The sequence below is a fragment of the Bos indicus genome, chromosome 6 (assembly GCF_029378745.1).
Source record: "Bos indicus isolate NIAB-ARS_2022 breed Sahiwal x Tharparkar chromosome 6, NIAB-ARS_B.indTharparkar_mat_pri_1.0, whole genome shotgun sequence".
Lineage (NCBI taxonomy): Eukaryota > Metazoa > Chordata > Mammalia > Artiodactyla > Bovidae > Bos > Bos indicus.
This window is the reverse complement of record NC_091765.1, coordinates 64,699,019-64,714,598: the sequence shown is the minus strand read 5'-3', so window position 1 is coordinate 64,714,598 and position 15,580 is coordinate 64,699,019. Positions and strand designations below refer to the sequence as shown.

The 15,580-nt window shown below is 37.7% G+C and overlaps 1 long non-coding RNA gene across 2 annotated transcripts in view; it reads left to right on the top strand.

Moving 5' to 3' along the window:
• LOC139183630 (uncharacterized) overlaps positions 1-15,580 on the top strand; it is a 218,954-nt gene that overhangs the window by 31,724 nt on the left and 171,650 nt on the right. Inside the window, exon 1 of one of the 2 annotated variants that reach the window (XR_011567183.1) lies at positions 15,261-15,363. The exons of the other annotated variant lie outside the window; for it this stretch is intronic. This is a non-coding gene — a long non-coding RNA (uncharacterized lncRNA). Of the gene's footprint in view, positions 1-15,260; positions 15,364-15,580 lie in introns of those variants that run through there. 2 annotated transcript variants of the gene reach the window in all.

Below are 15,580 nucleotides of genomic sequence, written 5' to 3'. Positions count from 1 at the left end.
GAGCAAAACACTTTGGTATATGGACCTAAGTGTCCATGTTGACAAATCAGGGAAAAGGTAGATAGCCTTCTAAAATATGTCTAAGCCGTGGTACCCAAACAGATGGCTGTGTTGCAGCAGCTCTCTCAGGAAAGTTATATTCAGAAAAGGCAACACATCAGCAGGTCTCTTAATCCCAATGGGCAGTAAATGATTTCACACTGTATCAGGCAGCACAGCAACTGGCATTTCAATATTTCCTCCTGAAGGGAAGGTGAATACAAAATAACTTTACTTTCATGCTCTAACTGGTGATTTCTCTGCTGTGCCCTTCATAACATTGGTAGAAAAAAATAAAAAGAAGGACATGAATAGACTTTGCCAACCATTCCAGGTATTCATAAGCTCAGGAAAAAAGCTAAAGTTTCTATGAATACAAATCATTATTTAATACTAATAGTAATGATTCTTAATATTAACTGTAACACAATTTGATTATTACCTAAATTCTTAAAACTTTCCACCAGCAATCATAAAATACCAACAGCCTTTTCTATATAATTAACTGACAAATTCATAGGCTTAGACAGTTTAAGAATCTCAGAGAAGTTAGAAGTGGTAGGACTAAAATTCAAATCTAATTGATTCAGTTGCTCAAAGTTACTATAGTATGCATAAATAATACAGGCATAGAATGTAAACATGTAATTAATGTATGGATCTCTAAAGTATTATCCAGATGCCTTTGTTAGTTTCTTGATTGTCACAGTTAAGGTCTAAATTTGGTGTCCTGAGACAAAATCATCTCCCAAGAAACTGTATGATGGTTTTCAAACCACCATCTCTATCAGCTCTGACCAATATAGACCTATTTAATTTCACTTTTTTTTGTTAACCACACTTTTAAAAGTAAAAGAAAACAGATAATAATAAATTTTATAATATATTTTATTTAACCTAATATATCAAAGATATTTTTCAATTCAACTTATAATAAAAAAAACTATGTGAAATGATTTACATTTTTAATACTAAGTCTTTGAAATCCACTGTATTATTTTTCAATTATATTTTACTTTGAAGTAAGCTTTGTTCTAGTATATAATTTCTATTAATGTATGTTACATTTACAGAGGGCTGTAGTGTCTTTAAAATATAGACATTTGGAAGAAAATGTCAAATATATAGTTGTATTTAGATTCTCCAATAAGCCATGCTTGAATTGTCTTTTGATCTGAATATTAGATTTTTCACTATAATAGAATAAATTCCATTTTTCCTTTTTTTCTCATATATTTTGCAAGTTAGAAAAACAGTTTTGAATAGTGCATCTCTTCTCTGTTCAAGTCGCAGCTAACTCCTACGCTGCTGTCTGCTATTAAGTGTAATTGTTCTTTCCATTACCTGGTGTCTGAGTCATTTTCTGTGTCTGTGAATACTGTCTTCATTACCATCTGTCTGACTTCCTTTAACACAGCTTCTCAACCTGACTAACTTTAGACGGTTATCATATTTATTTCCATACTGTGAAAATTTTTCTGTAGTCTCTACTCTGATAATCTTTTTTTTTTTCCAAAAGGTGATAATTTTCCCAGGAATCTCATTGTTAAGTATCTTCTTAAATCTACTTTTCAGTTGTTCCTTATATCTTGTTGCCTTCAAATTAATCAATACTTTCAATTAATCATGTTACTATGTCATAATATTGCTTGTATATATTTTGTCATATCCCCATACTGGTGCCGAATTTCACTAGAAAAAAGAAAGTTGAACTTCTATAATCAGAAAAGGACCATATCTTTCAGCAGTTTGGAATGCAAAATAATAGAAAGTAAATTAAGAAGAAACTCAATAAATAAGTATGCCCCATGATATAGTATTGCTTATGCAAAATAAGAACCATTCTTATAGCAAATGGTATTTTATAATGGTCAAAATTATTTCATAGCAATGAAAAAAGTAAGTGAAATAGGGACTGTAATATTGCTTGGTACTGACTATGGCAGGGTGCTGAAACTCAAATCAAGGCTCACTCATAAGGAAGTGAAAATCAGTTTAATAATTTCTAAAAAATCTGTTTCATACTATTCTATGAATATAAAAGTAGCCTATCTTGTAGAGTAGATGTTGGATATTTCAGAACTAGTAATTATGAACCTGTAATGCTGCAACTCCATGAAATTATCCATTCAACTCCATGTCTGTCTTTTTTCATCTGATCATACACGTTCACTTTTCTCTTTTGTCTCATTCTTTTCTTCTTCACTCAATCTCTGATTATTAAATCATGCATCCTAAATTTATCTAAATTTATAAATGTAAATTTATTTCACATGCTAGTAAAGTAATGCTCAAAATTCTCCAAGCCAGGCTTCAACAGTATGTGAACCATGAACTTCCAGATGTTCAAGCTGGATTTAGAAGACACAGAGGAACCAGAGATCAAATTGCCAACATCTGTTGGATCATCAAAAAGCAAGAGAGTTCAGCAAAAACATCTACTTCACCTTTATTTACTATGCCAAAGCCTTTGACTGTGTGGATCACAGCAAACTGTGGAAAATTCTTAAAGAGATGGGAATACCAGGCCACCTGACTTGCCTCCTGAGGAATCTGTATGCAGGTCAAGAAGCAACAGTTAGAACTGGACATGGAACAACAGACTGGTTCCAATTAGGGAAAGGAGTATGTCAAGGCTGTATATTGTCACTGTGCTTATTTAACTTAATATGTAGAGTACATCATGAGAAATGCTGGGCTCGATGAAGCACAAGCTAGAATCAAGATTGACAGGAGAAATCTCAATAACCTCAGATATGCAGATGATACCACCCTTATGGCAGAAAGAAAAGAAGTAAAGAGCCTCTTGATAAAAGTGAAAGAAGAGAGTGAAAACAGCTGGCTTAAAACTCAACATTAAGAAAACTAAGATCTTGGCATCTGGTCATATCACCTCATGGCAAATAGATGGGGAAACAATGGGAACAGTGACTGAGTTTATTTTTTTCTGCTCCAAAATCATTGCAGATGGTGACTGCAGCCATGAAATTAAAAGACACTTGTTCCTTGGAAGAAAAGTTATGACCAACCTAGACAGCATATTAAAAAGCAGAGATATTACTTTGCCAACAATGTCTGTCTAGTCAAAGCTATGGTTTTTCCAGTAGTCATGTATGGATGTGAGACTTGGACTATAAAGAAAGCTGAATGCTGAAGAATTGATGCATTTGAACTGTGGTGTTGAAGAAGACTCTTAAGAATCCCTTGGACTGCAAGGAGATCCAACCAGTCCATCCTAAAGGAAATCAGTCTTGAATATTCATTGGAAGGACTGATGCTGAAGCTGAAACTACAGTATTTTGGCCAACTGATGCAAAGAACTGACTCATTGGAAAAGACCCCTGATGCTGGGAAAGATTGAAGGTGGGAGGAGAAGGGGATGACAGAGGATGAGGTGGTTGGATGGCATCACTGACCAAAGGACATGAGTTTGAGTAAACTCCAGGAGTTGGTGATTGACAGGGAGGCCTGGCTGCAGTCCATGGGGTCACAAAGAGTTGGACACGACTGAGCGACTGAACTGAACTCAACTGAAATTTATCTATGCCCGTACTCTGTGTCGGAGAAGGCAATGGCACCCCACTGCAGTATTCTTGCCTGGAAAATCCCATGGATAGAGAAGCCTGGAAAGCTGCAGTCCATGGGGTCGCTGAGGGTCGGACACGACTCAGCGACTTCACTTTCTCTTTTCACTTTCATGCACTGGAGAAGGAAATGGCAACCCACTCCAGTGTTCTTGCCTGGAGAATTCCAGAAATGGGGGAGCCTGGTGGGCTGCCGTCTATGGGGTCACACAGAGTCGGACACGACTGAAGTGACTTATCAGCAGCAGCATACTCTGTGTCTCACAATAGACAAGGGGACAGGAATGACCAGGAAAAAATAATATTGAGGAAAAGATACAAAGAAATGATTTTACAAAAAGATAAATGGGCAAAGATCTACTTTGCAAAGGAAGACTCCACCTTCTGGTGTCTTCCTTGCTTGCTTGTGGATGATAACTCCAGCCAGCTAACATGCATTGTGTGATAGCTCTGTGCCAGAAACTTCATCATCTTTTATAAATATTAGCTAATTTAATTCTCAAAAGTCTGGAGGATATCAAATTATTATTTCTATGTTGTAGATACTTTTAAAGCCTAGAAGAACTAAGAAATTTTTCCAGAGTCACATGGCTAGTGAGTACTATTGCCAGGATTTGACTGCAAAGTGTGGTCCCAGAGCCTGAACATGATTAATAATTCATGATCTTCTGCTCCTGATTTGGGAAATTTTATATATAACAAAGTATAGTGACAAAATTTTACAAAAAGCTTCTTTTTACTAGCTAAGTGATTGAGAGCTAACTGTAGATATGTTCATAGTACCAAATATTATTTCCTTTACTACATTAATGTATATTGTGAATCTCCAAGAATGCGATACAAAGTATTTCATTTTACAAATTCATTTGACCTCATTATTATTGAAGAAATTATTGAAGAAATATCATTCTTTGATATAAATAAAATATAGAAAAATTGAAATACTGAATTTAGAGATAACACACTTTGATTTTGGATTTATAATACATTATTACAGTGACCTTTGATTGTCAATTAATTTTAGTAAAGTTCCTTCACCAAGCTGTGAAGGGTGAAATTTGCTTATTTAGCATATTTATAATGCAGTCATTGCTGACATTGACACTTCTCATATGAAACACTGCATTTTTTTTAATAGATAAGGACTACCATAAAATAGATTTGCCACTTGATAGAAGGTACATAACCTCTCTAGGCCTCAGTTTCTTTATTCCCACATAGGGAATTCATTGCAAAGAATTGTTGCCCATATAAGATGTTATCCCACTTAAAGTCAAGTCCTAGACTATCCCAGAAAATGCCCCTGCAGCTACACTGACACCACAGAAAAATCTCGTGTCCAAATTTACATAATAGTTGTGTTTTTTTTTTTTTTTCAAAATAGGATTTTAAAAATCAGTATTAGGTTCACAGTGGAAGGAACAGAGATTTTGTAATATAGACTCTGCCTCCAAAAATGAATAGCCTACCTCATTGTCAACATCCCCCTCTAGAGTGGTACACATTTCAATATACAGCCTTATATTGACACACCATTGCCATCCAAAGCTCATAATGTGCATTATGGTTCACTCTTCGTTTTGCACATTGTATGGGTTTGTTGCTAAGTCACTTCAGTCGTGTCCAACTCTGTGCAACCCCATGGACTGCCACCTACCAGGCTCCTCCGTCCGTGGGATTTTCCAGGCAAGAGTACTGGAGTGGGGTGCCATTGCCTTCTCCGTGTATGGGTTTAGACAAATGTATAATGACATGTAATCACCTTTGTGGTATCATACAGAGTAAATAAGCAAAGCCCTAAAAGTCCTCTGTGCTTTGTTTATCTTTCCCTCACTTGTAATGCCTAGCAACATATGATCTTTTTGCAATCTCCAAAGTTTTGTTCTTCGAGAGTGTTATAGAGTTGGAATCATTAAGTAGGCAACCTCTTTAGTTGATCTTTCATTTACTAATATGCATTTGTTTCCTTTGTATATTTTTATGACTTGATAGCTCATTTCTTTTTAGCATTGAACGAGTATCCAGACTTGTTTGGATACTTTATTTATCCAATTTATTTGGATACTTTATTTATCCACAATTTATTTATCCATTCACTGGCTGAAATACATGTTGATTTCTTTCAAGTTTTGGTAGTTTTGAATAAGAAAGCTATAAACATCCATGTGCATTTTTGTGTAGATATAGGTTTTCAACTCCTTTGGGTAAACACCAAGGAGCATGATTACTTAATAATGTGGTAAGATTAGTTTCGTAAGAAAAACCATACTTCCAAAGCAGTGTACCATTTTGCATTCCCATAAGCAATGAGTAACAGCTCCTGTTGTTCTATGTCTGTATTAGAATTTGTCATTGTCAGTTTTCTGTATTTTGGCCATTCTCCCAGGACTATAGTGGTACCTCCTAGTTACTTAAGTTTTGTGTCTGATTTCCATCAGATAAGCTAGCATTTGCATTCTACCTTTAAATCCAGAGCATTTGATTTGATGTTACGGCTTTACTCTCTGCCTAGCTAACTTTCTGTTTTGCCCTCCAGTATAATCATTCCCATTTTCCTTGGCTCTACACGGGACTGTTTTAATATCATTATTGAACCACTTTGCTACCCAATTCAGTTTCCTATAAGCCTTATCTTTTAACTCAAATCTGAAGTCTTACACACCTAGAAGGGTAAAATAAGTAATCACCCCTTACCTGAAAATAATCCAAGCAATAGAATATCAGATATCATGCCAGTTTTTGAGGAAAATAGCAAGGCTCCACAGCCAGGTATAGAAGATTTTATTTATCTGTTGTTTGGTACACTGACCCTAAAATCAGTGTTGTTTGTTGTGCTGGTTTATCTGTTGTTTGGTATCCTGAGGGCTTTTCTGATAGCTCAGTTGGTAAAGAATCTTCCTGCAATGCAAGAGTGAAAGTGAAAGTGAAGTTGCTCAATCATTTCCAACTCTTTGCGACCCGATGGACTGTAGCCTACCAGGCTCCTCTGTCCATGGGATTTTCCAGGCAATAGTACTGGAGTGGATTGCAAGAGACCCTGGTTCAATTCTTGGGTTGGTAAGATCTGCTGGAGAAGGGATTGGCTACTCACCCCAGTATTCTTGGTCTTCCTTTGTGGCTCAGCTGGTAAAGAATCCACCTGCAATGCGGGAGACCTGGGTTCAATCCCTGGGTTGGGAAGATACCCTGAAGAAGGGAAAGGCTGCCCACTCCAGTATTCTGGCCTAGAAAATTCCATGGGCTTGCAAAGAGTCAGACAGGAATGAGCGACTTTTACTTTCTGGGACACTGAATGGCAAAATGCAGACATTTTGTCTTAACAATAGTGTTCGAAAGTGAAATTATTAACTGAAAAGAGTAAGGGCTTAGAGTGACTAGTGTAGATTATAGAATTTACCACTTACTAGCTCTTTGATCTTGGACAACATAATATGCTCCTCTCTACCTCGGCTACCTCTTTATGTTGTTCAGTTGCTAAGTCCTGTCCAACTCTTTGCAACCCCATGGACTGAAACATGTCAGGCTCCTCTGATATTAACAGACAATTTACAAAAAATACTTATAAAATTTGTCCTCAGATACACAAAAAGTATTCGAGCTCACTCAAAGGTATGTCATACATACCTGGGATGATAGTGTTGAACCAAATTGGGGGAAAAGCTTGTATTTGAAAGCAGGATGGTCCCACCTGCCAGTTTAAAGCCTCCATCATTTATAATGAAATGTATAAAATATAAGGTGTTGTAAATTGGTAGTTTTAACTGGGAGTGGATTTTTAAAATATGCTGAAGAGAGATGCTAGCATATATATGCACTCACACACACATGTATTTATTTTTCTTTAGAAAAACTACTCCTGGCAGTTGGTCTAATTCACTGATACCTGTTTGTACACAATAATATCCACAGGTTATTAAAAGTAAAAAGCATGATGACACATTCTCTTTGTGAGGCTTAGGAAAACAGGTCTCTTTTATGTCGTAAACATTAAAGCTGATGCCTGTTGTGTTAGATTGGGATCCAGGAAACAGATACTGTGATGGAACATGGCATGAAGGAATTAAGACCTGAGAGAAAGCAGGGGGAAAGCAAATCTGGATGCAGGAAAGAATGTGACTGTGATGTAAGACCAACAAAATCTAACCAGTCTACAGGAAGACATGGAGCATATATAACCCCTAAGAATGGTCATTTGGAAGCATTTTTGCATTTCTCCAATGAAATATGTGTGGTTATTGGATTTTGTGCATTTGCTATGTCTTGTGTTTAAGTTGGACGCCACCCTCTCACTTCCCCTTCCACACTGCTTGTCTCAGGATACTTCCTTTTTATCACCGCATCACCCAAAACTCTGCTTTGCAAACATGTAGACACATCGAAACATGGAACACAATCTGATGTTAAAGCTGCCGATTACCTGAAGCATATTACTGCACAGTGCCTGACAGATGGCACTGTGTTTCCCTTCTTTAGATTTCTTGATGCTTTAAGGTGTTCCCAAACTGAGAATTTTTATTTGCTCTATTTTCTGCCTGGATTTCTTCCTGCTCTTCTTCACATGTGGGTGTGTTCTCTTAGCCCGTGTTTTCTGCTTAAATTTACAAAGCATTTTTAATAACTATGGGATTCACTTAACTGAACATTTTATCTAAAATGCTTGAATATATGTCCATAAGTGAAAAAAGCTTTGATTTTCTATTCTTGTACTTTTATTATGGCTCTCAAATGCTACACAAGCTTCTTAAAAAGTATAGTGTGCAATAAAATGGGTTTATGTAATCCTTGATTATTAGGTGAAATTTACCAGGAAAAAAAAAGAAACACACAGGACTAAGGTGGGGCAGTGACATTTTAATTATTTTATTTTATTGTTTTTTACTTACTAAAAAGTAGCTTACTCATGATTTCTGTTTTCCTGTGAATTTTTCTATTTTCTATTTTTACGTAAGTACTTACCTTTCAAATATATTTGCAAATTTGTAAAGATTAAATTTATTATAGTATTATTTTATCATTTTATACATCTCTGATATGTCTGAAGCTATTTTAGCAAGAATACACAGAAGAACTGTACAAAAAAGATCTTCATGACCCAGATAATCATGATGGTGTGATCACTCACCTAGAGCCAGACATCCTGGAATGTGAAGTCAAGTGGGCCTTAGAAAGCATCACTACGAACAAAGCTAGTGGAGGTGATGGAATTCCAGCTGAGCTATTCCAAATCCTGAAAGATGATGCTGTGAAAGTGCTGCACTCAATATGCCAGCAAATTTGGAAAACTCAGCAGTGGCCACAGGACTGGAAAAGGTCAGTTTTCATTCCAATCCCAAAGAAAGGCAATGCCAAAGAATGCTCAAACTACCGCACAATTGCACTCATCTCACATGCTAGTAAAGTAATGCTCAAAATTCTCCAAGCCAGGCTTCAGCAATATGTGAACCGTGAACTTCCTGATGTTCAAGCTGGTTTTAGAAAAGGCAGAGTAACCAGAGATCAAATTGCCAACATCCGCTGTATCATAGAAAAAGCAAGAGAGTTCCAGAAAAACATCTATTTCGGCTTTATTGACTATGCCAAAGCCTTTGACTGTGTGGATCACAATAAACTGTGGAAAATTTTGAAAGAGATTGGAATACCAGATCACCTGATCTGCCTCTTGAGAAATTTGTATGCAGGTCAGGAAGCAACAGTTAGAACTGGACATGGAACAACAGACTGGTTCCAAATAGGAAAAGGAGTCCATCAAGGCTGTATATTGTCACCCTACTTATTTAACTTATATGCAGAGTACATCATGAGAAATGCTGGACTGGAAGAAACACAGGCTGGAATCAAGATTGCCGGGAGAAATATCAATAACCTCAGATATGCAGATGACACCACCCTTATGGCAGAAAGTGAAGAGGAACTAAAAAGCCTCAATGAAAGTGAAAGTGGAGAGTGAAAAAGTTGGCTTAAAACTCAACATTCAGAAAACGAAGATCATGGCATCCGGTCCCACCACTTCATGGGAAATAGATGGGCAAACAGTGGAGACAGTGTCAGACTTTATTTTTCTGGGCTCCAAAATCACTACAGATGGTGACTGCAGCCATGAAATTAAAAGACGCTTACTCCTTGGAAGGAAAGTTATGACCAACCTAGACAGCATATTGAAAAGCAGAGACATTACTTGGCCAACAAAGGTCCGTCTAATCAAGGCTATGGTTTTTCCTGTGGTCATGTATGGATGTGAGAGTTGGACTGTGAAGAAGGCTGAGCACCGAAGAATTGATGCTTTTGAACTGTGGTGTTGGAGAAGACTCCCGAGAGTCTCTTGGACTGCAAGGAGATCCAACCAGTCCATTCTGAAGGAGATCAGCCCTGAGATTTCTTTGGAAGGAATGATTCTAAAGCTGAAACTCCAGTACTTTGGCCACCTCATGTGAAGAGTTGACTCATTGGAAAAGACTCTGATGCTGGGAGGGATTGGGGGCAGGAGGAGAAGGGGACAACGGATGAGATGGCTGGATGGCATCACTGACTCGATGAACGTGAGTCTGAGTGAACTTCAGGAGTTGGTGATGGACAGGGAGGCCTGGCGTGCTGCGATTCATGGGGTCACAAAGAGTTGGACACGACTGAGCCACTGATCTGATCTGATTTTACATTATTTTGATGTTTGTTCAGCTATATTTTCTTTCTTCTTATGAATTTTAATAATGCCTACCAAGATTTATAAATCATACTATTTTAAAGAATGAGCCTTTTAAAAATTAAAAAAAAATTTTTTTAAATAGTTCTTGAATTTACTCACCCATTATACCTTGAGAGTTTCCTAAGCTTGCTATCTTTCTTCCACTCTTATTATTTCAAAGTAATCTGTCATATTTATATGTTAATCAATACCACAGAACTAAAAAAAAAAATCTCTCACTGTAATAAATGTCCATCATCTTATTTACTATAAAGAGACGTTTTCTTTAAATCCTCTTAACCAAATATCTCACTATAACTACCATTCTTTTCTTTTTTTCTGATACCTTTATACTAAAAGTCCTACATACATTTATCTATACTATTGTCCCTATTTTGTCTTCTCTTATTTTGCCTTGATCCCATTCCAATAAGAATTTTGACCCCATTAGAACAATGAAATATACTTTGTCAGTGTCAACAATGACATATTATATTCAAGGTCAGGTTTCAGTTTTCATGTTATTTATCTGGATGTAACAAATTATTGGAGAAGGAAATGGCAACCCACTCCAGTGTTTTTGCCTGGAGAATCCCAGGGATGGGAGAGCCTGGTGGGCTGCCATCTATGGGGTCACACAGAGTCGGACACAACTAAAGTGACTTAGCAGCAGCAGCAAATTATCCAGGTAAATAACATGAAAACTGAAATTTGACCATAGCAAATTATTGGAGAAGGAGATGGCACCCCACTCCAGTACTCTTGCCTGGAAAATCCCATGGATGGAGGAGCCTGGTGGGCTGAAGTCCGTGGGGTCGCGAAGAGTCGACATGACTGAGTGACTTCACTTTCACATTTCAGTTTCATGCATTGGAGAAGGAAACTGCAACCCACTCCAGTGTTCTTGCCTGGAGAATCCCAGGGACGGGGGAGCCTGGTGGGCTGCTGTCTATGGGGTTGCACAGAGTCAGACACGACTGAAGTGACTTAGCAGTTAGCAGCAAATTATATGATTGCTCATTCTTTTTTTTTTTTTTTTTAATCTATGTGTTTATGATTACACTGGGTCTTGGTTGTTGTGGGTGAACTTTCTCTTGTTGCAGCAAGCAGGGGCTGCTCTCTAGTTGGAGTGCACAGGCTTCTGATTGCAGAGCATGAGCTCTGGGGTGCACAGGCTTCAGTAGTTGCAGCACACAGGCTCAGTAGTTGTAACTTGTGGCCTCTGGAGCATAGGCTCAGTATTGTGGTGCAGGGGCTTAGTTGACCTGAGGCATGTGAAATCTTGCTGTATCAGGGATTGAACCTGTGTTCCCTGTATTGTCAGGCAGATTCTTAACCTCTGGACCCCCAGGCAAGTCCCACAATTGCTCATTCTTGAAGCACATCCTTAGCTTGTCTTCTCCGATGCTACTCTCAGTCCTCTAACAATGTTAATCTTATCTCTTAGTTGTGTTGTTTGTTCTCCATCTTTAATGTGACACCATTCTCATAGGATTAAAAAACCCATGTTGAAACCATGTTTCATAGTGTTAACAGAAAGTAGTGACTTTCAGAAATTCTTGAGCTTGTCTTACAGAACAGCAAATAAGGAAACAGCTGGTTAAAAACCCCTCCAACTTGCTAAAACTGGTAATGGAACCAATGTGTGAAAATCAAGTCTTTGCAGAATATACTTGCTTGTCCATAGGTGACCTTCTGTTGTCACAGCCCCATTCCCCCACATGTTTAATACCAACACCCTAAATTTGCACATATGATTCTTGAAGAAGCATGAAACCTATCTGTATCTATGTATAAGGACTTCACAGCACTTCCTTGAATTTTGTAACCAACTATTGTCTCCTTTTTTCACCACTTCAAAACTCTAACCCTTAAATATCCACTTATAACTCATCACCATGGAGATGGACTTGAGCCTTGCCTTCTGTCTTCTTGTCAGTCAGTTTTTCAATAAGCCTTTTCTTTTCTTAAAAGCCAGTGCTATAGTACTGGCTTCTATGTGCATCAGGCAGTGAACCCTTTGCTGACTTGTATACATGTTCAGTTCAGTTCAGTCGCTCAGTTGTGTCCGACTCTTTGCGACCCCATGAATCGCAGCACTCCAGGCCTCCCTGTCCATCACCAACACCTGGAGTTCACTCAAACTCATGTCCATTGAGTCTGTGATGCCATCCAGCTGTCTCATCCTCTGTTGTCCCCTTCTCCTCCTGCCCCCAATCCCTCCCAGTGAAAGGTTGTTGTTGAATCACGCGAATACACCGGGATTCTTGGCCCCCAGAGGAGAAGAATTCGATTTGGGGCCAGAGACGAGGCTTGATCGCTCAGAGCTTTTGTGTAATAAAGTTTTATTGAAGTATAAAGGAGATAGAGAAAGCTTCTGACATAGGCATCAGAAGGGGGTAGAAAGAGTACCCGCTTGCTAGTGTTAACAATGAGGTTATATAATCCAAAGAATGTCTGGAGGTTGTAAAGACCTCATCAGACCTACTCCCATAATTTACATTTTAAGATAACACTGTCCTCAGGCAAGATACATCCTTGTAAAGACCAGGTCTACTCCCATAATTAACATTTTAAGATAACAGAAGGTTGAATCCAAAGACTGTCCTTAGGCAGGATACATTATTGGTATATAATCCTAAGGAATGTGGAGAAAGAAAAAAAGTTTGTCCTTTCTTCCTCCTTGAGAATTCCAGACCCCTCTCTCCTTGGGGACCCCTAGACTCCCTATCAACCTGCCTAGGAACTGACTCTCTCACCAGCATCAGAGTCATTTCCAATGAGTCAACTCTTCGCATCAGGTAGCCAAAGTACTGGAGTTTCAGCTTTAGAATCAGTCCTTCCAATGAACACCCAAGAAGGATTTCCTTTAGAATGGGGATCTCCATGCAGTCCAAGGGACTCTCAAGAGTCTTCTCCAACACCACGGTTCAAAAGCATCAATTCTTCGGTGCTCAGCTTTCTTCACAGTCCAACTCTCACATCCATACATGACCACTGGAAAAACCATAGCCTTGACTAGACGGACCTTTGTTGGAAAAGTAATGTCTCTGCTTTTTAATATGTTATCTAGGTTGGTCATAGGAGAAGGCAATGGCACCCCACTCCAGTACTTTTGCCTGGAAAATCCCATGGGTGGAGGAGCCTGGTAGGCTGCAGTCCATGGGGTCGGTAAGAGTCAGTTACGACTGAGCGACTTTACTTTCACTTTCACTTTCATGCATTGGAGAAGGAAATGGCAACCCACTCCAGTGTTCTTGCCTGGAAAATCCCAGGGACAGGGAAGCCTGGTGGGCTGCCGTCTATGGGGTCGCACAGAGTAGGACACGACTGAAGCGACTTAGCAGCAGCAGCAGCAGCAGGTTGGTCATAAATTTCCTTCCAAAGAGTAAGCGTCTTTTAATTTCATGGCTGCAATCACCATCTGCAGTGATTTTGGAGCCCCCCAAAATAGTCTGACACTGTTTCCACTATTTCCCCATCTATTTCCCATGAAGTGATGGGACCAGATGCCATGATCTTAGTTTTCTGTATACATGTAGTAATACTAAAAATTCTTCTCTCAGGTCTAATCGCTATATTTATTTGCATGGTGATAATTGCCTATATTTATTTTCCTTAAATTCATGTTCATATTCAATATCCTATCCAGTATCTCCACTTTACTGTCCAATAAACTTGTCATATTCAATACATTAAGTCATTCTCTGATCCTTTCCAGCCCTTGTTCCTGGCCTGTTCTGTGTATGAACTTTGTAATCTCAGCAAATTTTTGTACTCTTCATTCATGTGCTAAGGACCAAAAAAAAAAAAAAAAAGTATGTTATCCAAATCCAAAGACTTGAATGTATAAAAATAGTTTAACAAATTAAGGCTGTTAAGTTTTAGAAAACTTCACAAAAGTAGAAACTTCTAAAAATGCAGATTTTTTATAGTTTGGGGAAGAATTCATTAACTTTTAATAGCACTAACAAGGTAAAACTTTTCACCTAAAATACAAACAATATTATGTATTAGAAATATTCATATGTTATTATATGAATTATATTATTATAATTGTTAAAGTTATAGGACCACATATAGGTTCATAAAAAGAGTAATAATGTGAACCAGGATGACATGAGGGGCTTTGACAGGGCCATAGGAGTTATGTTTTTCCCAAATGCTGCAAGATTTGGAGTTTGTTCATATAGCTATAAATACAATTTTGTTTTCTATGTGTAAACAGATATTAGATATCCTACTATCAGTAAAAAGAACTCTAAAATACTGTCTGAGTTCAGGAAAACAACTTGAAAATTTAGTAGAACCTACTTACTATAGCATAAATTTTTACTTTAAAATTCAAATAATAAGCAAAGTCAACAAATTAACAATACTAAAGAGACCAAACAGATGAGAATCTACAAAGTAGCTATAAAATATTAATTTCAGTTTTACTCACCATCTGTAGTTCTGGCTCTATTTCTATTAGATTTTACTACTTTTATGTAATTATAAAGCAATTACATGAAACATGTAGTTGTGGGAAATCACTGGAGCCCAAATAATTATGTTTCTAATCAAGAGGAAAAGCATTAAGAAGGCCCTGTTTCCTATATTTGAAATTGTGGTAAAATATAAAACTGGCTGTAATCCTAATTTTCTAAATGTTTCCCGTTAATATAGAAGTTGACAAAAATTTACAACCTCTTAATCTAAAAGTGTTCATAAAATGAAACTCAGAGTTTCACCCAGTGCTAGTCTTGTCTCTGTTGCAATTCTGTGATAGACAACATTTAAGATGGTCCTGTTTTCAAATGCTTGTAAATCCTCTCTGCCTTGTGTGTGGGCTGAGTCTAGTGATTCACTTCATTCACTTCCAGTGAACACAGCAAGTGATGGGATGTTATTTCAGGGATTAGGTTTCAAAGTACTGACTTCTGTCTTGTTCTCCCTTCTCTCACTTTCTCTGATGGAAGAGTTCACATGTGAGATGCTCCATGGAAAGTGCACATGTCAAGGAATGGATGTTGCTGGCTGGCACCCAGGAGGATCTAAGTTCTACCAACAATTCTGCTTGTAGGTGAACTTTAAATAAGACTTCACTCCTCATATTGCCTTCATATGAAAGCCCTTAAGACAGAACTAACCTGTACACAGATGACTAACCCAGGAAAACTATGAGATAATAATTGTTTGTAGTTTTAAGCCACTGTTTTTTTGGAATAATAAATCTATTATGTGGATTAATAGATTTGGGGTAATCTATCTAATAGATAACTAATATAAATCCCAA